Genomic DNA, 27502 nt, shown 5'->3' with positions numbered 1-27502 from the left:
TGTAGACCAGGCTGGCCTCGAACCCAGAAATCTGCCTGTCACTGCCTCCCAAGTGCTAGGATTAAAGGCGTGCGCCACGGCCTTTTCATACCGTCATTTCTCCACATGGAAGTGTGTATTAGTATGTCTCAGGGTTGCATTGTGTTAGCATATTTGATATTTCAGTTCCTGACTTGAGTTTCATTTTAAAATATCATTCAGTGAATTTTGGTGTGGGGTTACAACAACAAAATCTCCAGCTGTTTCTGAGATGGTTCTGGACAGACTTCTGCCAGTTGTGCCATGCATGTGCTGGGGAAAGAGGCATTGTTGGCATCAATTCTTACAAAATTAAAATGTCAGTCAATCCTGAATAGTGTTGAAGATGCTTTATATCTTTCAGTATCAAATATTCAGCCAAGATTTAATCCTTTTTATAAAAAAATAAGCATGTGCAACTCATTTATAAGTAAGTTTGCTTTCATTTTTAATAAATGATAGGATTGTATGTATACCAAAGGATTGCCTCTTAAATAAATTCCTTATAGTTTATTCTAAGTAAGTGTTTGATGACATAGCTACTTGATATACACTGTATAGTCAGAACTTAAAAAATTTTTGCTGGTGAAAATGATCAGTGAGTAGAAAAAATATAGGGTAACAGAAGCCCTGATCCAGGGCAAATCTCCCCCATATTTTTTCTCAGGGTTACTACAGTTGAGCCTTGAGCAAAAACTTGGAGAAACTGCTTTGAATGGATGGATAAATGTATTCCCCAGTCACAAGCTTGGTAAACCACAAAGCACAATGCTCTGTGCTATTTTTCTGTACTTTAGAAGACCAGCCATAGCTATGCCCATCTTTCTCACAGGGTTCTGTAGAGCTACATGGCATCTTAGCTGAGTCTGTACAGTAGCAAGAGTGTGTATATATCACTTTACTTCAATGTTCTCAGCCTATGTGTCATGACCCCTTTAGGGGTCACACACCACATATCCTGCTTATCAGATACTTACATGATGATTCACAATAGTAGCAAAAGCGCAATTACAAAGTAGCAACAAAATAATTTTATATGTGGGGGTCACCACAACATGAGGAACTGTATTAAAGGGTCATAGCCTTAAGGAGGATGGGAACCACTGCCTTAATCAGAGAGCCATATTAATTATTTGTTGTGAGATCTTGTACTGATTAATATCTTCAAATCTCTGAGATTCCATTTAAATGGAGGATAATAGTTTTGCTATATGAAGATTGCTGTGTGATGTTCATAAAATGCTGTGACTGGTGCTAACCTTATCTAATTCTCAGTAAATATTTTTACCCTTCCATAGATACTGCGATGATGTGTAGATGATAGATGACGTAGGTACTAGTGCCTACATCATAGTTATAACTGGAAGCTAGTGTCCTCCTCTAATGATTGAAATTTGCTTCCACCCAGAACAGCAAAAAATCACGTGGAAAAATGAAAGGTATAGAGACAATGAAGGGCTGGAGAGGTGGCTCAGCCATTAAAGTCTAGGCTAACAACCAAAATGTTAAGAAAGATGATGAAATAGGTGGGAGGAGCTGGCTCAACACAAAGATAAAAAGGGCATTTAGGATGATGCTGTGAAAATCCTTCTCCCCCAAGCCATGTCATAAAAGGCCTTGTTTGGGACTTGCTTATCTCCTCCATGGAGTCATGCAGTGGCCATTGGCAGCAAAGAATGACAATATTAAAAACACCTACCAAGCTTAAAAAATAAATAAATAAACGGTGGACTGGGGGTACTGAATGGGAGGCGAGGGAACCTTTTTATGTCCCCTGATAAGGAAGTTGTTTGTTTTCAGGACTGGGAGTGTCTTAACCTATCCTTACCCCAGGGTGGTAACTCTTCCTCAAAGTGTACAGCTGTCTGACAATATATTTGCTTTTGATGTGTCATGGATCATGAGGAATTTTCTGACAAACACTTTATACATGGCTATCTCTGAGTCCAAGCAGTGGTGATATTAGCTAACCCACTAGGTAGGAATAGACGAACATGGGACAAGGTCCAGTGTCCAGTTTTTAAGGACTATATTAAGTCGTGTGGTCAAGCAATGACATTTGGGCTTCAATTTGTGCACCTGGCCAATACTAAGGATGGAAAAGGAACCATCCATGGCGGCAACACACACAGGTTCCCACCTTGAGGAACAGATGGTTTTGTCTGCACATCCACATGTGTTTGCTCTGCTTCTATATGGTCTTGCATGGCTTGCAGATGTGCATAAAAGCAACAGGCTCGAAGCAGAATATCATTCCAAGTATATCCCCTATATGTAGGATTAGCATAGGAAATAGAACATAAGGATATGTCCATGTTGTCCATGTAGGTGTGGTGTATGCACACATCAGGAAAGATGACGTGCCTCTCAGAATGAATCATAAGTTTGGAGTGCCCCATGAGTTTGTTCTCTTCCTCATTAGTACAATTAGGGACTGAATGATCTAATTAACACTTACTATATGCCAGGCACATATACATACACATACATACACATTCTAAGTTCTTCAAAGAATCATATCACTTAATTACAAAAATGAAAAACCTTCTTAAAGTGTTTTTTAGGGCCAGCAAGCTGTCTTAACAGGAAAAGGCACCTGCTATGCAAGCCTGACAACCTAAGATCAACACCAGGAATGCACATGAAGGTAGAGGGAGAGAACTGAGTCCACAAGGTTGTCTTCTGAGATTCACATGAGCACCATGGCATTTGTATACTGAACAGGCATGTGCCCACATGTCATACATACATCCATGTATACACAGCTAAAAAAAAAAAATTAAAAGATCAAAGTGATGCATATTATTGGTTCCATTGTATACTCAGTACAAGGTTAGCATAGAAAATCCAAGGATGTTAACCTAGGATATACTGATTCAGAATTAACATTCCAAAATCAACCCAACGTTACTATCAACTTCCTTGGTTATGGAAGAAAGACAATGTTGTTATTGCCATTCCTAGAATGAAAGTATAAATAGTTCAGATCTTTAAGACAGTCTATGTTAAATAAGGTGGTACCGTTACAGAACTTGTCCAGGTAAACGGTTTTGATTCACTAAATTAGCCACTTTCCTTGGTTCCGTCTTCTATGTCTCAGGATAAACTAGCACAGCCCTAGTCCCAGCACTACTCTGAACAGCATATCATTTCTATGGGTGTACTGGCTGGTTTTGTGTGTCAACTTGACACAAGCTAGCATTATCACAGAGAAAGGAGCCTCCCCTGAGGAAATGCCTCCATGAGATCCAGCTATAAGGCATTTTCTCAGTGATCAAGGGTGGGAGGTCCCATTGTGGGTGGTGCCATTCTTGGGCTGGTAGATTTGGGTTCTATAAGAGAGCAAGCTGAGCAAGTCAGGGGAAGCAAGCCAGTAAGGAACATCCCTCCATGGCCTCTGCATCAGCTCCTGCTTCCTGACCTGCTTGAGTTCCAGTCCTTTGGTGATGAACAACAATGTGAAAAGTGTAAGCTAAATAAACCCTTTCCTCCCCAACTTGCTTCTTGGTCATGATGTTTGCGCAGGAATAGGAATCCTAAGACAGTGGGTCATTTAGCATTTCCATCTTGGTTCCTTCACTGCATCTAATGAAAAAACTGAGTGGAAGGGTTGGGGATTTAGCTCAGTGGTAGAGCGCTTGCCTAGCAAGCTCAAGGCCCTGGGTTCGGAAAAAAGAAAGAAAGAAGGAGAGAGAGGGGGGGGAGGGAGGGAGGGAGGGAGGGAGGGAGGAAGGAAGGAAGGAAGGAAGGAAGGAAGGAAGGAAGGAAGGAAGGAAGAAAGAAAGAAAGAAAGGAAGAAAGAAAGAAAGAAAGGAAGAAAGGAAGAACAAGACAAGACTGAGTGGCATTTTGTATTATGCTCTCTTCCAGTTCTATAACAGCACAGGAGTTGTTTCCTCAACCCTTTGTAACTATGCCCTGCCAAAACCTGGACCCACCATCTCTGCCATGCTAAGTTCACCTGCATTGGTTTCCATCTACTCCCTGGAATGGCCTGTGATCTCTGCACTCTCATGTGCTAAGATAAAGAGCAAGTTTTTAAACGTCCTCTTGCCCGGTTTAGGAAATTTGAAGTGTACCCTGGAAAACTGGTGGTTCCTATCACATCATAATCCTACAGCTGAAAGGGACCAAGGTACCTAGAAATCACTTCAGTATGAAAAGATAACATTCAGCAGAGAAAATGCTCAAGGAAACAAATGAAAAAAAAGTCTCTGTAAATATTATTCTTGTGATGAGTTTCAGAATAATCTTTTTTACTTATACTTTTCCGGTAGGAAAACCATCTAGACTTGAAAAACAAAATTTCAGAAAGGAAGAGCCCTTGGTGGAGCACTTCCCCATTTACTTGAGGTGGGGTGGGTTGATGATTTTTAAGGCATTGGGGACAAGGAACACTGGAAAACACCAAAGTGCAAGTCCCAAGACACCAGGTCAACATGCAGACACACATGCTAACGATAGCTTTCTGAGCCTGGACTTACCCTGCTGGGAAGGGTGATATCTCAGTATCTTTCCTGATCAAAGTGGAAACCAGTCCTCTGATGTCTCCGCTGTTTAATCTGCCACCTGTGGTTCCCTGCGGCACTGTCCACTGTGGACGCAGCTAACAGCTGCTTTCCAGCATACCAACAACAGCTCTTCAGATGCATACTGGGAGGTCCTTTCACGTGCCCACCTCAGTCTCTGCTCTAGCCTTAATCTGAGTCTTGAATGGAGTCATGTGTGTTTGGAAAGAGGTTAAAACAAAGTCATCTGGACTCATGTCTAAACTTTGAGCTGGTGAGTAAGGGAATACATGCATGCAGTAAAGAACTTTCTCGGATGCTTCTCTTTGAGAGGGGGAAAGACTTGAAAGCCAACCTAGGGCCACAAATGAGGAAAGTGCTTTGCACTAAGCCACCCTCTAGCCTCTCAGCTTCTGGTAACTGAAAAATACCCATGGTTCTCAGCCCCACTCTCTGGAGACTCTGCCAGCTGCCCTGAGGATACAAAAACTGCAAGAGAGGAGAATTAACAATCTTGATATATTGACAATACAGTGAAAAAATTCAACCCAAACACAATATATAGTTGGTGAATTTTGTAGGACAGATTATTGCTGTGTGTTAAAGTTATGGCATGTACTCAGTATGAGTCACAGGAAGTCAGATAGAAAGGTTAGCTGAGGAATACAGTCTGATCCAGGGAATGCCTACTGCTCTCTAGAAGGTTAGACTCTTAATTATTCAACATAATGCAATGCACCAGAGATGCTATGACATCATTGTAGCCTCTAGTAGGAAGCGATCAATCTTCAAGTTAGAGGTAAGGCTGGGCTCAAACAGTATGGTTTCCTCACATCTATCTGTCAGGAGCAGTTCAGAACAGCCCTCATTGGTCTTTCAACCCACATGTAACCTTTTGAGCCTGTTTAATGCAAAATATCTCTCAATGAGGCTCCTGTGGAATATGTAACATCAAGGACCTTCCATTCTCCTGAAAGATTTTTTTTTGTCTCTAAACAAGCAATGCTCTAGAAATAATAAACCAAAAGCTTAAAATAATTTCATAAATCACAGAAGCAAATTATTTACTAATGATTTCCTTGCCCCAAGAATCCAAATTTTGTATTTTATTATGCTTCCTTCATTACAAAAAAAAAATCCACAAGAAAAAGAACTGAGCACTCTTAATGCCAATTTTTGTGTTATAAAGTCAAGTAGTTTCCTTTTTCTTCCTTGGGGACTTTGAATTACAAGAGTCCTCAGAGATGCATAGAGAAAAATTTCAGCCATCTCAAACTTTCACCACATCCATGAAATCTAAGCTGCTATATCTCATACCAATTTTTTATACATCTGTCATTAGAAATCAAGGCCATAGCCCCAAAACTTCCTGTCATGGAAATTGCTTCAACAGGCAAAGAAATCAGGATTTCCATGACAAAAGTGTCTCAGCTGCCAAACGGCTCAGTTCCGCACAAGTGACAACCCCTGTTACCAAATGGAAGGTTAGAAGATCTGTGACCAGAATCCGGCAAGCACATATGTGCTCGCTGTTAGCCTCAGTATCCTCTTTCCAGGCAAATACGAACCATGGAAACCATTTCAGTAGAAATAACTAAGTGGGTTGAAAAAGAAGTCCAATGGCATTGCAAATACGTCAAAATGGGAAGCTAGTGTTTTCTATCGTTAATTCATTTTGCAATTCATTAGACAGGGGAAAAAAAAATCTCAGTCCTTCCATTGCCATCTCCCAAAAGAGCAAATGAAAATTCTTAAGGACCAAAGAGGACTTATGAAGGTAGCTCAGTAGGCATCATTGCTTGCTATGAAGGCACAAGGACCTAGGTTTGGATCCCCAGACCTCAGATAAAAGCCAGACACACAGTACAAGCATCTGTAATTTCAGTGCTTCGATAGGGAGATGGGAGGTAGAGCCAAGATAATTCCCAGAAGGTCAGGGGTCATTAAACAGCTAAAGGACCCTGTTTCAAACAAAGTAGATGGCAAGGACCAAAACTTGAACTGTCAGGTGGCCTCCACAAGCATGCCTGTATTTACCACATCTGAATGTATGCATACACATATACACATGCATGCATGTGCGCGCGCACACACACACACACACACACACACACACACCACATATACCTATAAATTAGGATAAAGGACAAAGGAAGTTACAAGTATATTTCATAGAGTATACCTTGACGGGCAGTGGTGACACATGCCTTTAATTCCAGCACTTGGGAGGCAGAGGCAGGCAGATTTCTGAGTTCGAGGCCAACCTGGTCTACAGAGTAAGTTCCAGGACAGCTAGGGCTATACAGAGAAACCCTGTCTCAAAAAACCAAAACCAAAACCAAACCAAAACAAAACAAAACAACAACAAAATAGGGTATATGTCTGTAACACAAAACTGAGAAGTGTACAAATTTCCAGATAAGTATGTTGTCTTTCTATGAACTGGTCCTCAACTGAGGAAACTTACAGTTTGCAAAGTCTTTCTAGTTGTTCGTGCTAATTTCTACTATTTTCTTGGTTAAGAGTTAGAAATATGTCATAGATAGACATATAAGAACATCTATCTTTAATTAATTAACTTAACCACTGATTCTCACTGACTCTCATTTCATTCATGGGGATGAAAAAGAGCTGGCTTTCCAGGAATTACTCCATGACTTTGTGAAAAGTGAAGGCATTTCACACTGCTTCTTCTAATAACAACAACACAAGAAGTCACTGTGCCTTTTAAATATCTAAGTCCTAATTCTTAGCAGGCCGCTATAAATAAAATAAGGACAAGTTTATTTCTAGTTTTATTTCAGTGTGACACCAGCTAGAGTCATTTTGGAAAAGGGAACCTCTCTTGAAGAAATGCCCTACCCCAGATTGGCTTAGCCTATGGGCAAGCCTGTGGTACATTTTCTCAATTGATGTGGGAGAAAGTAGGCCATTGTGTTTGTGAGAGGCAGCCCTGGGCTGCTGGTCCTGGGTTCTATGAGAAAACAGGTTGAGCCAGCCATGATGAACAAGCCAATAAGCCACACTCCTCTGTGGCCTCTGAAGAGGTGGAAGCCTTACCCCTGCCTCTACTTTCCTGCTCTTGACCTTACTCCTGTTGGTGATAGATTGTGATGTGGAACTGTAAACTGAAATAAAATAACCCCTTTTATTTCCAAGCTGATTTTGGTCATGATGTTCTATAACCTCAGCAGAAACTCTAAGACAGCATCTTCATCGGTAAAATACCTATCTAAAGTCATGATGTGAAAAATCAGATGAACTTATATATTTAAGGAACTTAGTCAAACACAGGCTCACTATGTAATTATTAGCTGATGTGACTACTCACACTGCCATGTTCTCAGTATCCCAAATAAAATAAAGTTCCACCCTCCAAAAGAATGTTTGCATTTCCAGTCCCTGAAGGGATGGAGCCCTGGTCCCTGCTTCACTATCTAATCTAGAAAAGCTGAACACTACTACCTGCAGCCAGAGCCCACTAGCAGAGTGAGCTTCCCTGCTCTTGGGACAGAAGCCTATGCTCCGGAGTCTTGGTTTCACTCACTTAATATTGTTAGTAGTCTGGGCTCACCAATATATCAGCCTGGAATTTATATGGCTATGGTCAGCTCTTCCATTGTACCCTAAGATGCAATGTTCTTTAAGTGCAATGTGATGGTTATTTACAAGGAATGATGCTAATGATAGTAACAAGTACTTGAGTGATCTGCTTTCTTCTTTCTTATATGACGGTAATATAAAAATCTTTATCTAACAAGACAGATTTTTCCCATGTGATGAACCTTTGCCAAGAAGGGATGACTTTAGATTAGCTGGCTCTGCAGCCAACAGACAGAAGAGACCACTGCTGACCCTTTTACCCAAGAAGAGTAAGAAAGTATGCTATTCTTGAGTCCTGTGGGACCCAGGAATAAAAACACATTCAAACACAAAGTTTGTACTGTCTTCATTAAGATCTCTACGATTTGCAATTATGCTTAAGATGCTCACTAGAACTTTACTCCTTATTGATGCCCTGGTAAGAATCAACCATATGTAGAGCTAAGCGTGGTGGCTCATGCCTGAAATTCTAGTACTTAAGGAGCTGGGAAAATGGCTCAGTGGGTAAAGTGTATATTGCAGAAGCATAGAGACCCAAGCCAAACATAGTGGTACCCATATGTAACCACAATTTAGGGTTGGGCAAAAGGCAGAAGGATTCCCCATGACCAGCCCGTCTAGCCAAAACAGTGAGTCCTGATTCAGAGACCCTGTTTCAGAAAATATGGTGGGGAACATTAGAGACACCCCACATTGACCTCTGGCTTTTCACACATGGATGAGTGCACCTGCATGTACATAGGGGAAAAGGGAGGGAGGGAGGGAGGGAGGGAGGGAGGGAGGGAGGGAGGGAGGGAGGGAGGGAGGAAGGGAGGGAGGGAGGAAGAGATCTTTGTGAAAATTAACAAAATGTTTTATGTTAGACATCTGACACATATAAAACTCAATGTAATTTATTACTGTCCCCAAGGGGTTCGCTGTGAAGGAATTGAAAGCAATTATTGACCTTAGTTTGTTTAATAACTTAATTCTGTTCCTTTAAAAACTCTGATAGTATCTGAGGTGCTCTGAAGTGGACAACCAAACCTGGTCCCAGTTGGATCCTGTAGAGGGACAGGCAGGGTAAGGCTTTCACCTTGTCCAAGAACATAGACCTGTAGCTCACATCCTCCCGGATTCTCCGTCCATTTCTTTCTGTCCAAGTCCCAACCCAGTTACTAAAACAGAATGGTCACCTGCATTCTCTCCCTATAAGTAAATTGCATCCAAGATGGCACCCAGCACCAGTGGAAACTTAGCCCTAAAGTTTTCACTTATCCAGTGACACCCTTATCTCTATAGCTCGACTGGTACACAGTTTAAAGCCAGAATCTGTTAGGATTCTACTAGACTTGATAGAGCCTGGGCTTCTCTGGATCTAAATTTAGAATGAGAAAAGTTGGGTGGTTCTAGCTGCACTAACCAAGTCTGTCTAGACAAGACACTCATTTTTTTTTTTCTGAATAGTAGTTTTCTCGTCTTTGAATTAATAATGCCACCTACCCAGTAAGGATACATTGTTATCAAATGATAGATCTGTGAAAGCATTTTGAATGTTGCGTACCTCCACACAGATATTATGTTAGAGGATTTTAGTCTTTTCATTGTTTCTTGGTCTGTTGGGTATAGTCCACACAGTCCAATAAAAAGTTAGTGTTCTTGTACTGACCCATAGCTCTTCCCAGATGGCTGCATCCTTCTTGTTCAGGCCACTACCTCACGTCGCACCATAATCTATCTGCACTGGTTCCAGTTCAGTTTGGAGGTGGGTGTCCTGTTTGTGAACCCTCCCATTTTCACTTTGCTTCCACACAAATTATCAGAGATCCTAGCATTCTCAAAGTTTGGGATTTCAAAGCCTAACATTTGTTTTCAAAGGATAAAATTGGATTTAGCTTATGAAATGACAAAACCCATGAAAGCTGTAAAAGCACTTCTTCTCACATCCATATACACACAGGTTGAGAAAAGGCCTCATCTCTACAGAAGGATCAGTAACTCTGAGTGTCTGTATCCATATAACCCTAGCTGGAAAATTACCACCACCACCACCACCACCACCAACAACAACAACAACAACAACAACAACAACAACAACAACAACAACAACAACAACAACAACAACAACAACAAGTAAGTAGTTTGGTTCTGCATTTTGTGGCAGTTCATGTTATCTCGAGGCAATGGCCAAGTGCAATCTCAGATTTCAACATCACCATCAAGTCATGCTCACTGCTATACATTTTTCCCCAGAGAATATATACAAAGCTGAGTCAACAAAAGACAAAGCACATTCATTAAAGTCAGGAGGAAAATGGGTCTGAGCTCCCAAGATCTTCACCAGAGGTCATATAGGATACAAAGCATCCATGAAATGTTGCCAATTAAGAGTTCCCCCAGAGACTTGGTTGAGAATTATTTGGGGAGATGGTCACACAGGCATGTATCTACTTTCAGAATTTCTAAAAGGAAATCAGGTATCTGGAATAAGATGTCTGTACAGTCTAGATCAGTGGTTCCTAACCTTCCTAATAGTGTGATCCTTTAATAGAGTTTCTCATGTTGTGGTGACCCTCCCACACACACCATAAAATTATTTCATTGCACTTTAACTGTGATTTTGCAACTGCTATGAATTGTAATGTAACTATCTGATATGTAGCACATCTGACATTTGATCCCTGTTGGGGGTGGGAACCATTGGTCTGCATACTACTCATATCACTTAGAATAGTAGGAACCTTCCTGGCATCCAGATGTTAGTCCAGGGCCAACATTGCAAGTAGGTCTCTACACAAATAAGCCATTGCAAGCCTGCTGAATTAATATTTTTCATCTTCCATGGCAACAAAAACTCAAATTTGTAGTTAAGAATTGTTTGTTCATGGGTTGGTGAGGTGGCTTATCAGTTAAGAGTTCTTACCCAAGTTCTATTCCCAATATCCATATCAGGTGGCTCAAAACCACCTGTAACTTCAGCTTCAGGGGATCTGACACCTCTATCCTCTGTAGGCACAATGTCCCTTATACTCACACATAATGAAAAACAAACATTTTTAAACGTGAGTGCACGAAGATGGATATCATAGCAGTGGGTGATGATGCAAGATGAGGTGTGAGACCAGACACTGAGCCTGTTAGAGGACAAGACCACCCACAGCAGTGGACCAGGAAGAGCTGGGGGAAAGAACGACCACACCCTGGGGGTTTAAAGACAGCAGAATGGGGAAGTGAGAGGCCAGTAAGAGCTTGACAAGAGGAGGAAAAACACCACAGAAATGAATATCCAGTCTCAACCTTGTAAAGTTCTCTATGGTCAGTCAGTCCACTCCAACTTCTCTGCCTTCAGCTCCTGCCAGCCTTGCCTTGACTATTCTCAAATTGGCCACCATAATATTTCTCTGCTACTCTGAACTCTCCACGTGCTGTTCATCCCAGGCTCTTCCTAACATACCACTGGTTCTCTCAGAAAAACCTGGCTGCCTGACCTCTGCTTACTTCTGACTGACAACATCACACTGCACAATAATGATAGACATCTGTCTTCCCTGCTAGATTCTGAGCCTCAAACAATTTCTGGTATGTAGCAAAAAGTATTTATTGAATGAGTTAATACATCCTTTAATCTGATATTTACCCCACTAGGGCTATTGTCCCTTTCATCACAAATATTCAGAGTTTAATAGAAGTTTCAGTGAACTGCCATTTTATTTTCAATGAAGATCAGTCATACTGCATTTGCATGTTAAACTAGTATTGTATGCATGACTGTCGAACACTCTCAAGGACACGAGCAATTCCCACTCATATTCCATCAATCATAATGCCTTGGTCTCAAAGAGAAGAGACCTATGCAGAATCTATCATAGGACCAAGCCCATACTTGATTAACACCACTATTACATGGTCCCTGACCCAAGAAAGAGGCTAGATCCAAAGGTCTAGTGTTCCAACAGCACCTCTAGAAGTTCAACATGCATGCCTTGTACACTATGTATCAAATATCAACCCGAAGCTTGCTTTTAGTTTCTGGCTGCTCAGAGTGATCCTGGGGAAAGTCTAAAGGAGAAAGATCAAAACAAACAGATCCACCCACTCCTTACACCCTCGCACCCCAAGCAAACAGCTGTGCTCAGTTCCATGGCACGACATCTGTCCCTGGCAGGATCTGACAGGTGGGGTTACATTTCCTCCACACCCTTGGCTCCCGGCCACTCTTTGGTTCCTGTAGGGAGGCAAGAGATCTTTACACTGGGCTCAAGTAACCAAGGCTAACTCCCCAGTGGCTTTCCCTACGGAATTCCAGGTATAGGTCAGGTTTTCCCTGAGGTCTAAATAAAGCAGACAACGCTCCAGAAAACATAAACACAGTCCTAGAAACACACAAACACACACTCGTATGAACTTGGCTCTTTTTCTAACTGCTTGTGGAGAAGAACCACACAGGTTCTTGCAGCTTCCTGTTAGTGAGGGTTTGACCAACTGAGTCTCCCTGGCCTACTGCCAAGAAATTCAGACACTGCTAGCTACAGTAGTACCTACTAAGCACAAGAAACCATACAGTGTGTTAACCAAATTCAGCACACAGTGAGTGTCTAATCCCAGAATCTTAAACTCAGTTCTAAAGATATGAAAAGGGTCCTTAGAAAGTCTTTCTTGGTTTAAGACTCAATCATTGTACCAAAAGGAGACCTATGCTCTGTATCTGAAATAGCAAATGAGGGCTGGAAATTCAGTTCAATGATACAGTGCTCATCTAGCATAAATAAATAAATAATTTTCATACATGCACATACACCATACACATAATCAGTTGGTGAATAAATAAATAAAATAGAAAAATAAGCTTAGCATATATTTAACTGTTTAAAAAATAAAACAGCTTCAATGTGAATCATATAAATTAAAACAAAGGGATCATCAGTTTTCAATATGCCATTGTGATGATTTGTATATGCTTGGCGAGGGAATGGCACTATAAGAAGGTATGGACTTGTTGAAATAGGTGTGTCACTGTGGATGTGGGCTTAAGACCCTCATCCTAGCTGTCTGGAAGTCAGTATTTTGTTAGCAGCCTTCAGATGAAGATGTAAAACTCTCAGCTCCTCCTGCGCCATGCCTGCCTGGATGCTGCCATGCTCCTGCCTTGATGATAATGGACTGAACCTCTGAACCTGTAAGCCAACCCCAATTAAATGTTATTCTTTATAAGACTTGCCTTGGTCATGGTGTCTGTTCACAGCAGTAAAACTCTAACTAAGAGAGCCATGTACCCTCTGGGAGCAATCTTGAATTAAATAGCAGTATCTCCTATCTACACATAGTAGCAACCAAAAAAAAAAAAAAAACAACTTTAAAACATGGTGTCTCAGCGGTACCTACAAGTCCAAACAAGCATGCTGGTCAACCTCAAGTGCCCTCTCTATCCTTTGGGGTGTGAACTCTCCTAAAGACACTTAGTCATTTCATTTACAATATTGAGAAACTTCTGTTAATGCTTTGTGGCCTTGAGGATTAAGGGTTTTTAAGCCTGGTTTTATTTTGGCTGTCATTTCATCACATTAGTAGCACCTCCACTATAACCTAACTGCCTTAAGTGCCATCTCAGTCTCCCCATGTTCCCTTCTCAGGTCACCCTTGTCTGTGTGCTTTTAAAGGTTCTATGTCTTGTATCTGTCTTCTCCACTTTGTCCCCTTCCCAACCTAGCAAAATGCCACTTAGCCAGATTTAGTTCATCGATCACATTGCAAATTTTACAGGTAGTTGCCTTTCCCTGTAATCTTACAATAAGCTGCATTTCTTTTTACCAAGACATTTACCATCTTGTACCATGATTATTACTTTACTGGTGCCAACTAAATGAACCAAAAGAAGAAGTCAAGAGAAATGAAGGAAGATAACAGAGAGGAAAGGAAAGGAAGGAGATGGAAATAGCAATCAGTAAAGTGCAGTCTAAACATGGAGACCTGAGTTCAGATTCCGGGCACCGACATTAAAAAGTTGGTATAGCCACACAACCATGATCCCAGCACTGTGGAGACAGGAAGATCCAGATGCTGGCTGGCTGGCCAGTCCCATCAATCCATGAGCTACAGGCTCAGTGTAAGAGCCTGTCTCAAAAACTAAAGCAGAAAATGATAGATACCTGATGTTGGCCTTGGACTTCACATCTGCATGCGTATCCATGTACCCGCACATACACACATGAACATTCACACATATAAGAAAACAGAATGGAACTGACACTTGTTGATCTTGGTACCTCCCTACCCATCTTCTGATCCTTTCTTTTCTCTTCTCTGTCCTATCTTCTTCCCTTTCTCTTGGTATCTTTTAGCTGTTGGTGGTGATGACAGGAAAATAATACTTTTGTTAAAATATTACATTAATATATTTTTACCTTACACTGAGAGATTATGAAACACTTTTTCAGAAAAGGAAACAGACTGGGAGAGACTAAGTTACTGCTCAATTGCGCATCTAGAAGTGGATCTAAAAGGTTATCTGAGTCCGAACCTGAGTTCTATTCTTCTGCCAATAGGTTTTGTAGGAAACAGGGGCTTCTAGACTCATATTTGACCATGAACACTAACTAGAAATATATTCTTTACTATTATCCTTCTCCTATCATATTGCTATATATCCCACATCAGGATCCCAACTTCTTACTATCTGTGTGTGTACCTAAAAAAATGTCTGTTTTAAACCATTAGTTAGCAAAGTGTCCTGGGAATCTAGGAAGGCCACAATGATTATGAAGATGATGTGACCTCTCTCACAATGACTATGAAGATGATGTGAGGTTTCTTCTGAGACCTCTCCTTCCAACTCGATAAATAAGAGACTGACAGACTGACACCAAGCGTGTAGTCAGTAAATAATACCAATTCTAGAAAGTAGAATATGACTAAGCAGCTAAGCATTCCTGTGCTCTTGCAGAGGACCCAGGTTTTATCCAAGCACCCACTTGGTGGCTTACAACCATTTGTCACTTCAGTTCCAGAGGATTTGAGAACATCATCTGACCCCCACAGGTACCAGACGCACGCACAGGTAGCAGACATGCATACATGCAGACAAAACATTCATACGCATAAAAAACAAAAAGTAAATCTTAAATGGATATTCTGCTTATCACCGTGTTCTGGTTATTATTCATAGCAGCACCAAAATGAATGGGGGAGAAAGAAACAATGTTTTTTCGCCTAAAGACCATAGGTGATACAATTTACATAATATAAACAGTACTAGTTCTTAACACTCTAAGCATTGCACATCAATCGCCTTTTTCTAGAGCAGAATTGATCCTTTTAAAAATGTATCTGTTTAATTTGAGATGGGGGGTGCATGCATGATCTTGATAGTGGACAACTATCAAGATCAGTTCTTCCCCTCTGCTAAGACATCTCCCTAGGCCCAGTATTGATCCTTAAGCAGGCTGCCAAGCTGCTGCCTAGTCGCTTTGTGGTTTATTGTCCTTTATTGTCCCTTAGATACTCCCCGGACTACTTAATCCTCATTATTATTGTCTCTCTATAGAAAAATCTCCCAAGTGTTTGCAACACACCTATTTTCAAATATTCTTTTGTGTAGTCTCAACACTGTACAAGCTATGCATCCTATGAGATCTGCACCTAGAACTCAGTTTGTAACCTCCTGCCTTCACTAGCAAGAAGACAGGATGCCATTCAGACACAGGCAGGTACCAAGTACTTTGAATTATCTTCCAAACCATGATCCAAACCATGGCCTCTGAGGCCAGATGCATGAGGTGAAATCTCTATTCCTTCTCTTGTTAGCTATGTAAACTTGGACAACTTATCTGTGCCTCCATTTCCAGTGAGTGAAACAAAAAAATACTATCAGTAACAAACTATTTTAATAGTTAACAAATATATGTAGGGCCATGTTTGGAATAATATCTGATGCAAAATAAGTGCTAAAGAAAGCTTAGATACCACTATCATCATCTTCTTTCATAGTGGGGTTGAAAAGAGCATTCTGAAGCCATCAGAGATAATGTATTATGGGCCATTAGCACCCAAACACAGCCCAGCTCAGGGAAAATGCATTCAGAGTAACTGAGGATGGATCCTATATAACCAGTGATGATGCCTCGAAAACATAGATGCACAGACTTACAGCATTCGCTGATGAGTGTCTGTGACTTTAACGGCTCATGAGTTGCTGTGACTGCATCAGACAGAAACTAGTTAAATCAGAAATGGCACCAGATAGTTATGAAGCAGCAAGTCTTTAAATGACGACTCTTAGCAGCATATGAAGATTATAGGATATGGTAACAAGTTAGGATTTGGGGACAGCAAGATGAGTTCCCTAAACAGGCCCACAACGACAAAACGGAACCAACCTTAGCAGACATTTGGAAAGCTTCAAACTGCACTTCTAAAATTCAAATGACTAGTTTAAAACCAACAGTGGTAATGAATCTGCTGTAAAGAATCCAACTTGCCACAGCTACCTTCGTCCCATGCAGATCACTGGCAGGGAGACCAGAGCACAGATCTTACTGAATAGCTTCTTCTGGTCTGGTCTCCAGCTCGTGCCCTCAGCCTCACAGCCCTGTGTTTTAACCAAGTGACTCAGCCAGTGGCAGGAAGGCCCAGGCGCCTGTGGCCATGAGTAATGGCAGCATAAAACACATCTGTCTGATTGGAGCTGATGGTGTCAGTTCAGTTCTGTGAAAATGTTACAGTAAAACAATGCTCCCATGAGGACAGAAAGAAGCGCCTGTTCACCCAGGACCCGAGTGATGCCTTTCTTCCTCCTCTAGCTCAGACGTGTGTGGAATTGCTTACAAGGTCTTTCTGTGCGTTCATGGGGGCCCATTTTCTTGTGCTTCTCTATACATGCCTGGGATCTACTTCAGGCCCTTGTGTATGTTAAGCAAGCACGACACCTCTGAGATCCATACCCATTTGCACCACTAATTCTTGGAGATCTTATAGAAAGAAGATTCAGGAATATGAGGCCAAATTTAATGTTTATCGGCAGCTACCAAGAATGGATAAAGTGTGCTGCATGGGGCTGGGGAGATGCTCAGAGGTTACATGTTTGTCCTGCAAGTACGAGGACCAGAGTTAAGATGCTCAGAACCCACATAAATGCTGGGTGGGCACCAGCCTCAGAAGCAAGAGAAAGGGGACTCTCGTTAACAAGCTGGCTAGGGAGATTAGTCATGTCTGCAAGCCCTGGATCTGACTTAGAGAACATGCATCATTCAGTACAGTGAAAGAGTGACTGAGCATGTTTCCTGACATCAATGTCAGGCCTCCACATGCATGCACATTCACATACATGTGACACATTATGGGGTAGGAGATGCTTTCATTTTAGCCAGGTTCCCTCTCAATCACAGCACCATGTTTCAGCAGAGGGATTCATCCATTGTTTCATTTGTTCACCTACGGTTTAATTTAAAATCCTTCACTGAGCTTCTATGGAGTGCCAGTCTCAGGGTGCAGCATTGAGGAGCACAGCCTGAGCCCCCAGAGCCTCAGACTGTCCCACATTGGCCTTTTCTTCCCATCCCTGTCCTGACCATAGCTGTGTTCTGTCTCCTGTCTTCTGTAACCTCTTTCCACTCTGTCCAGTGCTGGGCTAGTCAAGTATGGTCATGTGCCTCCCACATTCTGCAAGAGTTCTACCACATGGCCAAGTGCCCAGGGGGCACTGCGGAAAAACACTGTACTTAGTAACTTAGCAGCAAATACTTAGTGAGCCACATGACTTTATTGTGATTTTTAAAAAGACTCTGCTTTTATTATATTTCTATATACCTACCAATCCAAAATTTATCCCCCAAGTGGGTCTCTCCTCCCAACATCCTAGGAGGTTCTAGACTAATAGCTAACAATTAAATGACTAAAAACAACTGCCCTCTAAACAACGTGTAAAGGACAGCCAAGTGAGGACTGTCACAAAGGTGTCACCAAAAGCTCAAAGCAACAGAGAGTAGGACCATTTTCCCACTACCAGAGTCATTTGGGACATGGGCAGAAAATAACCCAGACCCATTGGACTTGCAAACTTTATATGCCCCAGTACAGGGGAATACCAGGGCCAAAAAGGGGGAGTGGGTGGGCAGGGGAGTGGGGGTGGGTGGATATGGGGGACTTTTGGTATAGCATTGGAAATGTAAATGAGTTAAATACCTAATAAAAAATGGAAAAAAAAAATTTGGAGGCATTACGCTCTGTCTCTTTAATGAAACATGTCATCAATCAAACAAGAATTATGTGAAACACATCAAGAACAAAAGAAAAAAAAAAAAAAAAGAAAAGAAAATAACCCAGAATCAGATCTTTAAGATTGCAAGAAATCTCATCCAATCCAATTCCCCAACTGTTTAAGTAAAGAAGCCCGGGTTCAGAAAGGGGAAAGCCCAGTTTGTACAATTTGTCTTTTGTGAGTACAGAGATAATAGCCAAGCCACCGGCTTCCCACAGCAGGTCCCATTTGTCTGTCTCACCAGTCTACCAAAGAACACGATGAATGCCCAAGAAAGCCCCTTGAGGTCATGGGTCATGGCTCCCAGTCTTCAGCAATGTGCCCCTGCCCTTCAGACTGCTCTGACTGTTTCTGCCTAGCATGCCTCTGTCTGGCTTAGACAGCTCTCAGAATTTCCTGTATAAATACATAGCTCCCTTGAAGGGCAAGTCTGCCTTCACACTGTAGAACAAAGGGACTACTCACTTCTTCTGATCAGGACTTTAAGATTAAGAACTATTAGCCACCAAACAGTCTTGGATCCTTAATTTTAAAACAAGAAGGAAAGAAGGAAAAGAGGAAGGAAGGAAAGAAGGAAGGAAAAGAGGAAGGAAGGAAGGAAGGAAGGAAGGGAGGGAGGGAGGGAGGGAGGGAGGAGAGAGGGAGGGAGGGAGGGAGGAAGGGAGGAAAGGAAGGGAGGGAGGGAGGGAGGGAGGGGAGGGAAGGAAGGGAGGGAGGGAAGGAAGGATAGGAGAAAAGGATAGGAGGGGAGGGGAGGGGAAGAAAGGAGAAGAGAAGAGAAGAGAAGAGAAGAGAAGAGAAGAGAAGAGAGAAAAGAAGAGAAAATAGAATTTGGGCTCAACTTGCATAAAATATTTATATTATAACTAAGTCCTATTGAGTCAAAAGTTGGATCCTACCACATCTTTAAGTTTGGCAAAGCTTTTGAACTTTCTATATTTAAACATGTCAATACCATGCACACTTGTATACAACTCAAGTAATAGATAATAACTAACGTGTAACACTCGGTTCTCATGACTGACTGACGAGGGAAGCAGTAATATAGTCGAGATCTCCCCTGAAGATGGTACCAAGTGCTTGGTGATACCACTGGGGTATATTGGAACTTTTAGGAAGAAGGATAAAGGGACTACAAATACAGCTCTGTCAATACAAGTGGTCAGAGGGGCTTAGGAGAGGAGAGGACTGCTCTTCCACAGGACCCAGATTAGAGTCCCAGAACCTCTATGTCAGTACACAACCATCTGCAACTCCAATTCCAGGAGATGTGACGCCATCTTCTGAATTCCAAGGGCACCAGGTACCCATGTGGTACATGCAAAACACTCACATACATTAAATTAATTACAAGAGGGGAGAGAGAGGGAGAGAAGGGACAGAGAGAGAGAGAGAGAGAGAGAGAGAGAGAGAGAGAGAGAGAGAGAGAGAAAGAGAGAGAGAGCATTAAGTGTGCTCCTCTTCCAGCAGACTCTGGTTTGGCTCCCAGTACCCACATGGTGGCTCTCAACATTCTGTAATTTCAGTTCCAGTTGGTCCGACCCCTCTCCTGGCGCCTATGACCACTTCACGCATGCAGTGTACAGATATACAGGTTAGCAAAATACCCACCCATAAAATAACTTAAAAGTAAGAGGGGGCTGGAGAGATAGCTCAGTGGTTAAGAGCACTGACTGGTTTTCCAGCGGTCCTGAGTGCGATGCCCAGCAACCATATGGTCTGTACTGGGATCTGATGCCCTCTTCTGGTGTGTCTGAAGACAGCTACAGTATACTCATTAAATAAATTAAATAAATGTTAAATAAATTAATCTTTTAAAAAGTAGAGTAAGAAATCTTCTTTTAACCTTTATTTTAAAAAGGAAATAGACTATGGTAGTTGGAACTTAATACCTTGAAGGCATTCTCATGCAGAAGAAACTGAGGTTCCAAAGCCTTCTCCTCTGCCACACACTCCACTATCATGAGCTGCCTTGCCACAGGCCTAGAAGCAACAGAGGGCACTGAACGTGGGCTGAAACCACAAGCCAAACAAACCCTTGTCACTGGCTGATCGTCCTAGGTGTTTTGTCAGAGTGACAAAAATCTGACTATCATCATCATCTCCAATTTACAGATGGGAAAAGAAATTGGCTCAGGGTAGCTACTGCTGGCTTGGAGTTTAGGGGCCCAGGCTACCCCCACCCCCCACTGCTTCACTGTCCATCGGGCAGCAGACCACTGTGCACAAGGTGCTAATTCATTCATTCATTCCACAAATGTTTATTGAGTAAAGCCTGGAACGAACCTCTGGAGGGACAGAGCGATCATTCACAAGCCAACGGTCAGGTCTAACGGATCAGATTCAGACAATCAATCTTTCATTAGACCCCAAACCATTTCTAGCATAAAGCAAACAGAACTCCTGCCCCACCCAAGCAGTAACAGCTGAGTGGATCAGGCAGGCTTTCTGGAGCAGAGCTGCTGAGAGAGAGGCAATGTCAGTCACTGGTTTCCCCAGAATGATGGACATTCCTGACCATACATGCCGATAGAACCTCTGAGATGCTTTAACAGTGCCTGGCACTTAGTGGGAGCTCAATATGCTTGCTTGCTTGCTTGCTTGCTTGCTTGCTTGCTTGCTTGCTTGCTTGCTTGCCTGCCTGCCTGCTTGCTTGCTTGCTTGCTTGTTGCTTGCTTGCTTGCTTGCTTTTTACCTGCCCTGGCTTGTCTTTACCAAAGAGCACAAAATAGAAAGGTTTTAGAATTAGAAACTACGTGTGTTAGAATAGGAGGACCAATCTTTCTGAGCCTCGGCATCTCAATTATAAAAAGAAGTATAGTGTACCAACCTTGTGAGGCTTTGTGAGAATTTAGAAACACATTACATAGAGAACAGCGTCTGGTCCATAATAAATGTCTGTAAAAGAGAGATCAGCATCGCCCCTCCTCCCTCACTGAACCTCTCTTCTCCTTCCTGGACACTTTTAGTGGGTCCAAGAGTCTGATTTCAAATGTATGCCACTCCAAGAATGATGAAGGGCAGAGATGAAAGAAGTTGTTTGAGGGCCGGGTGCTAAAAAGCTCCAGTAACTGATTGAAGACCTCAGCCACTTTAAGCTAGCTTGCTTTGTCCTGGCTTCTCCATCTTGCAGACAGCAGGACCAGCATTCTAGCCAGAAAGGGTTGTCAGGAAGAGAGAAAGCTGGACAGCAATTTGGACCCCGCCGACCCTCCAGTTGTGTATCTGAACTGCCCCCTCTCCCCCACCCAGGCTTCCTCTGCACACTGCTATTAGACTGTAGGGTCAGAAAGCTGTGATTCAAAGCGTGTGTTTAGGCTCCCTCTCAACCCAGAGCCCACGTCCTGGAAGCTGCTGGTCACATACCAGCCCTTAGTAAAAAATGAGAACTTTTCAACGATGCAGGAAATGGAGCCCCTCATAGCCAAAGACGACTTATAAAGGGAGGAAAGGGGAGGAGGCACTGTGAGCGCAGAGACCCACTTCCTACCCCACTTCCTACCGCACTTCCTACGGCTGCTGGATGGGTCTTACACCCTGAAACACGCGGTTTTGCAGTTTGAAGCTGGCAAATCCCACCCATGTGACTTAACTCTATAGGATAAGAGGTCTGGTTGGGTGTAGAGGAAACTGTCCCAAAACAAATGTGTTAATTTTCAAACTAGAGTTCGCGGGGGGGGGGGGGTGCTTAGCTGGGTTCCTTCGCTGCACCTCTGCTGTTCCTCACCTGAGCACCCTGCGGGCGATTGCTCCGCAGCCAGGTCCCGCCAGTCTCCAGCCCCAGGTCTGGGGTCAAGCCTTCAAAGTACCACCCCCAATTCCGTCGCAACTGCCTACCTGGTGTCCCTAGCTTCGCGGACACACGGCGGCGAGGGCAGCAGAAGGAACTCCTAACTAAAGGAGAAACTGAGGGATGAAGCTTGTTGGTTGCCGCCCCGGTGGTTCACGTTGTAGCAGCCAGGATAGCAAGGACAACAAAAAAATCTCTCTCTACACCAACTCCTCCAGCTACTCCAAGACCCAGAGCAGGACCAGAAAGCAGTCCCAGCGACACCGCCAGTAGACAGAAAAGTCACACCCAGAGCGCGCGCCGAGTCTCCGCCGCAGCCCCGGCTGCCCGCTCTACCTCCTCCGGGCTGCCAACCTCTCTCTGCCGCCCAGCGCTCGCAGCCGGCTGCGCCACCCAGGTGTCGCCGCTGTTCGGGGCGGGCGGAGGGGAGGGCAGCGCGGGACCTTCCAGGGAGCACAGGGCTCGCCCCGCCCGCCCGCGCCTGCGGGGCCGCCTCCTGTGCTCTGGTCCCTGCGCTTGGCTTCTCTCCCTTCCAGGCCTCCTTCTCTACTTGTCAGTGAAGCAATCGAGTTTTTATCCAAAAGAACGGAAACGGCACTTTTTTTTTTTTTACGTCCCTATGCAAGAGGGTCGAGGATACCTTCCATCTGAAACGTAGGGACGGTCACCACCATGCGGGGAGAAGAGGTGCCTGTAATCTAGCAAAATGTTCTAACCCCTCCGGCCATCAGTTTCTTTCTCTCTTTCTTTCTTTCTTTCTTTCTTAATTTAAGTTTTATTGCATTATGACGAGAAAAGATACATAATTTCAATTTATCTGAATTTGTTAACACTTAAAAACATATTTTGAATAAATAGACTTACATCACATTCTTCTTTCCCTTTTGTACCCCAACTTCTCCCAGAGACGGCCCCCACTTCAAAACCTGCAATACCTTTTTTTTATCATATTCTCTTTTTTCCTTTTTTATTAAATATTTTCTTTATTTACATTTCAAATGTTATCCCCTTTCCTAGTTTCCCCTCTGAAAACTCCCTATCCTTTCTCCCCTCCCCCTGCTCCCCAAACCATCCACTCCCACTTCCTGGCCCTGGCATCCCCCTATACTGGAGCATAGAACCTTCACAGGACACCTCACACCAGTCAGGATGGCTAAGATAAAAAACTCAGGTGACAGCAGACGCTGGCAAGGATGTGGAGAAAGAGGAACACTCCTGCGTTGTTGGTGGGATTGCAAGCTGATACAACCACTCTGGAAATCAGTTTGGTGGTTCCTCAGAAAATTGAACATAGTACTACTGGAAGATCCAGCAATACCACTCCTGGGCATATACCCAGAAGATGCTCCAACTTGTAATAAGGACATATGCTCCACTATGTTCATAGCACCCTTATTTATAATAGGCAGAAACTGGAAAGAATCCAGATGTCCCTCAACAGAGTAATGGTTACAGAAATTGTGGCAAATTTACACAATGGAGTACTATGCAGCTATTAAAAACAATGAATTTATGAAATTCTTAGACAAATAGATGGATCTGGAGGATATTCATCCTAAGTGAGGGAACCCAATCACAAAAGAACTCATATAATATGCACTCACTGATAAGTGGATTTTAGCCCAGAAGCTCAGAATGCCCAAGACACAATTTGCATCCGTTTCTTTATACAGATAGCTAGGATTAAATAATGTGATACTTTAAAAGTAGCCGTGGGAGAGAGGGGCCGGGGGAGGTGGGCAGAAGGATTACCTTGAGTTTGAAGCCAGCCTCTGCTAGAGAATGAGTCACAATACAGAGAAAGGAGAGAGGCAGACAGAGACAGAGAAAGAAGAGAAGAAGCATATTAAAAGTATTTACTAATACAGAGCCAATGAGAAGCCTCAGGGTAAAACACTTTCAGCACAATCAGGAAATCCTGAGATTCCTCATTCTGCCATGGAAGGAGAAAAATCGATTTTCTCTCTCTCTCTGTCTGTCTGTCTGTCTCTCTCTCTCTCTTGTGTGTGTATGTATGCATGTATGCATGTTATGTATGTATGTATGCATGTATCTGTGTATGTATGCATGTATGTATATGTGTATGTATGTATATGTGTATGTATGTTTGTATGTGTGTACGTATGTATAATAGAATAGAGTTGTACCTGGGTAAACAGTGAATGCACTGTATAGGTCCTGGGCTTCCAGAGTGAAAAGAGGACGGGTCCCAAAGCTCTGGCCAAGGCAGGTACACCTTTAAAGGCAAAGGTATATCGTGTCCCATTTTTACGGGTCAGAAAATAGAGCTAGCCCAAGCAAACTTCTGAACTTTAAGGCCTTCTCCCCCCTCTTCACGCCCAGACTTAGTGTTGTCCGTACCACTGAGGCTGGATAGCGTCTGCCTTTGGTTCTTCAACGATTCTTCTCCCAGACTAACGAAGATGTTGGTAGGCAACAGCCTCATTCTGTCAGCAAGTCACAGCTCCACACAATCTGTGCGTGGAGTTCCCTTAACCTTTTGGAGATCTGCACTCAGGTAAAACTGGATCCTTGGCTTAGGGGCAGGAAAGAATTTCAGGACGAAGCACAGCAGAAGTTTATTAAAGGTAGAAATGCACACAAAGAGTAAAGCACACCTGACCCGTGGGCTTCTCAAAAAAGTCTGGGTTAAGCCTTAATGATTCTATAAGATGGTGGGAGCTTTTGAAATTTCACTGACAGGTTTCCAAAGGACCCTCCCCTGCTCTGTCCTTATTCTCCTTCCATTCGTCAGGTCAGGTGTGACTCTGGAAGTGCCATGGTAAAGGTTGCAATCTGGTGAAGCCAGGAGCCACTAGGGGTTTGCAAGGGGTTTCTGGAAAGAGGCCCAGAAAACTTCAGGCTCACAGTTGGAAGGAGAGAATCGCCTGAAGAGGTGCTTGACTCTCAACTGGAAATAAACTTCAACCAGCACCTAGGCTTCCATGTACCATGATTTTCCCTGTATTTCTATCTTGCCTTGGTTCCATCGTGGGCTACAAACAGACCTGGGAGCCCTTTAAAACTGTAGGTGTTTAAAGAGCATATTCTGGCTTTTTTCACAAGTTAGAAGAGTTTCATGGGTCCTGTGAGAGAGCATTTAGGTTCCAAAAGAAAGCTGACTAAACCACTCACTTTGCCTTTAAAGAGGCCACTTTAGAAATAATTTCAACTTTGGATAAGTGATTGGCTGGGTATGCAAAAGTACCACCAAAGATTGTCATCATAAATGCTTAAATACTCATGGGAACAAGGTAATTTGTTTTGCAAAAATGGACCCACAGTTGGGTCAGCTAGAAGAGATGAAAAAAAAAACTGTTGGAAATGTACTGATTCTTGTCATATTACCACAGTGACAGCAAGGCAGACATGAAACTGAAGAGATGGAAGAGTAGCCATCAACCCTTGAGAGAAGCAGGCTGTATCCTGTTGGTGATAGCTACTATGAATGATATGAATGGAGGGTGTAGCAAGACATTTTCAGTATCTCACTTCCATGGCTGATTACACCTGCCTTGGTTAGCATCTTCCTTCCCATCTCCAGCCCTGGAGGGCAGGCAGACTGCTGCTCATCTGTAGAAATGTTGCAACACCTTGCACAGGGCACTGAGGAAACTCAACCCCTCTATGTCCAGTGCCAAATCTATCCAAAATACTCATGCTAACCTCTAGGGCACTAGCCACACCTCAAAATGGTTTAAGGAGGAGGCTGGAAAGATAGCTCCATGGTTAAAAACACTTGCTGCTCTTCAGAGGACCTGGGTTTGACTCCTGGATCCAACATTACAGCTCACAACCATCTGTAACTCCAGTTCCAGGGAATTGAATGCCCTCTTCTGGGTTCCATGGGCACGAGGCAAAAGAGCAGTGCACATATACACATGCAGGTAAAATATCCATTCACAAAAAGTAATATAGCAAATTCTGTGGAATTCGTGTTATAAAAAGAAAGGCAGGGGAATAAGTGTAGTATAGAGCAGGACTAACCATACAGACTTTGCTCCAGGTTCCTCAGTGGAACTAATTAGATCACTTTAGGCCACTTATCCAACCTCTGTTGATGTGCAACCTTCTATTAAATAGAAATGATACTGTGCAAAGGAGACAGTGCTATAACACTTAGTCCTCTTGGTTAACACTAGTTAATAACATGATAGTGATTAGGAGGGAGTTCTTGTAGTTCCTAGAAAGCAAAGTCAAATTGTTGAAGCTGGCCACGCTAGCCCTGCAGCAGCCATTTTGATCCATGACTGCCAGCTATGTCATACTGTTGCTGTACTATGCCTGCCAGTCATTGACGCAGAAAAATAACCTGACTCAGACCAGGCTCATGCTGATCATATACCCAGTTATGTTCTGTGTGTTCTGAGGTGTGTTCAACACACTTTAAGAAATTCAACAATTGTAAGCTCCACTCCGGACCGATCAGAATAAAGGTCAGTTAGAACTAAACTGTCTAGCTAGTCAAAATAGCTCGAGTCAGAGCCAACCACTGGGCAGCACTTCCTGCACCTGCACATGAGCTCATTGTGGGTTTTTTTTTCCTTTATAAGCCAGCCCTAAGAAATGTTTAGGGTCACAGCCCCAGCCCCAACTTCTGAGCTACATCCCTGATTGATCAGTCTTAGGGTGTTCATTCAATAAACCATCCCTGTCTGACAGAGATTAGTGTTCCTGTGGTTTGTGGGGTGACTCCTGGACCCCAACATAATTTAATAGTAATACAGAGGGAGAGGAAAGTGTGATCCCAGAAAAAAAAACCCTAAAACTAAATTTAAGGTTGGTGTTATTCTATGAAGCAAAATGGAGTGTGGTACAAGTGAACTTGGAAGTTTTAGGCAGAGCTTGAATTTGGAAGACTTCTCTATTTGAGTGTGGGTTACCTGAAGGAGAGTAAAATATGGCATCTCTAATAGTAACTTCTATTCACCTGGTGTGATTGCCATCTCAGAGGCTTACTGTAGAATAAGCTCACCCTTTCTAGCTCTTTCTGAACTCTGGCTGACTGGTTCAACTTATGGGTCCTTGGTCAAACTCTTCTACAAACTGACTGATTCAAGCTGGCTTCTCTTAGCTTCTCGCTGAACTACTCTGCTTGGCCTCAGTCACTGGCACAATTTGTCCTGATCTTCTGGCTCCTTCTGATTCTGTGGCTTCAAATGCTTCTGCTGACCTGGACTGAATTCACAAATGAACTCAACTTCCCAGCACTGCGCTCACTGCATAGACCCTCAACTCTGACTGACTCAACTCCATTGCACTGAACTCAATGGACTGAACAGAACTCAGAGATCTGCATGCCTCTGTCTCCTGAGTGCTGGGATTAAAGGCGTGTACTACCATGCCTGAACC

General features: G+C 43.0%; 1 protein-coding gene across 11 annotated transcripts in view; it reads right to left on the bottom strand.

The window, feature by feature from the left end:
• The window catches only part of Sytl2 (synaptotagmin-like 2), a 108509-nt gene extending 85779 nt beyond the window's left edge, over window positions 1-22730 (bottom strand). For 5 of the 11 annotated variants that reach the window (NR_110348.1, NM_001289583.1, NM_031394.3 and 2 more), the window contains exon 1: window positions 22198-22586. The gene's annotated coding sequence lies outside the window, so the exon portion shown is untranslated. Of the gene's footprint in view, window positions 1-22197 lie in introns of all 11 variants that reach the window. The other 6 variants (XM_006508356.3, XM_006508357.4, XM_006508358.3 and 3 more) reach the window with 4 other exon arrangements.
• Window positions 22731-27502: the final 4772 nt, after the last annotated feature.

This window comes from Mus musculus, chromosome 7 (assembly GCF_000001635.26).
Source record: "Mus musculus strain C57BL/6J chromosome 7, GRCm38.p6 C57BL/6J".
NCBI classification, from domain to species: domain Eukaryota; kingdom Metazoa; phylum Chordata; class Mammalia; order Rodentia; family Muridae; genus Mus; species Mus musculus.
This window is presented reverse-complemented; position numbering and strand designations above follow the sequence as displayed.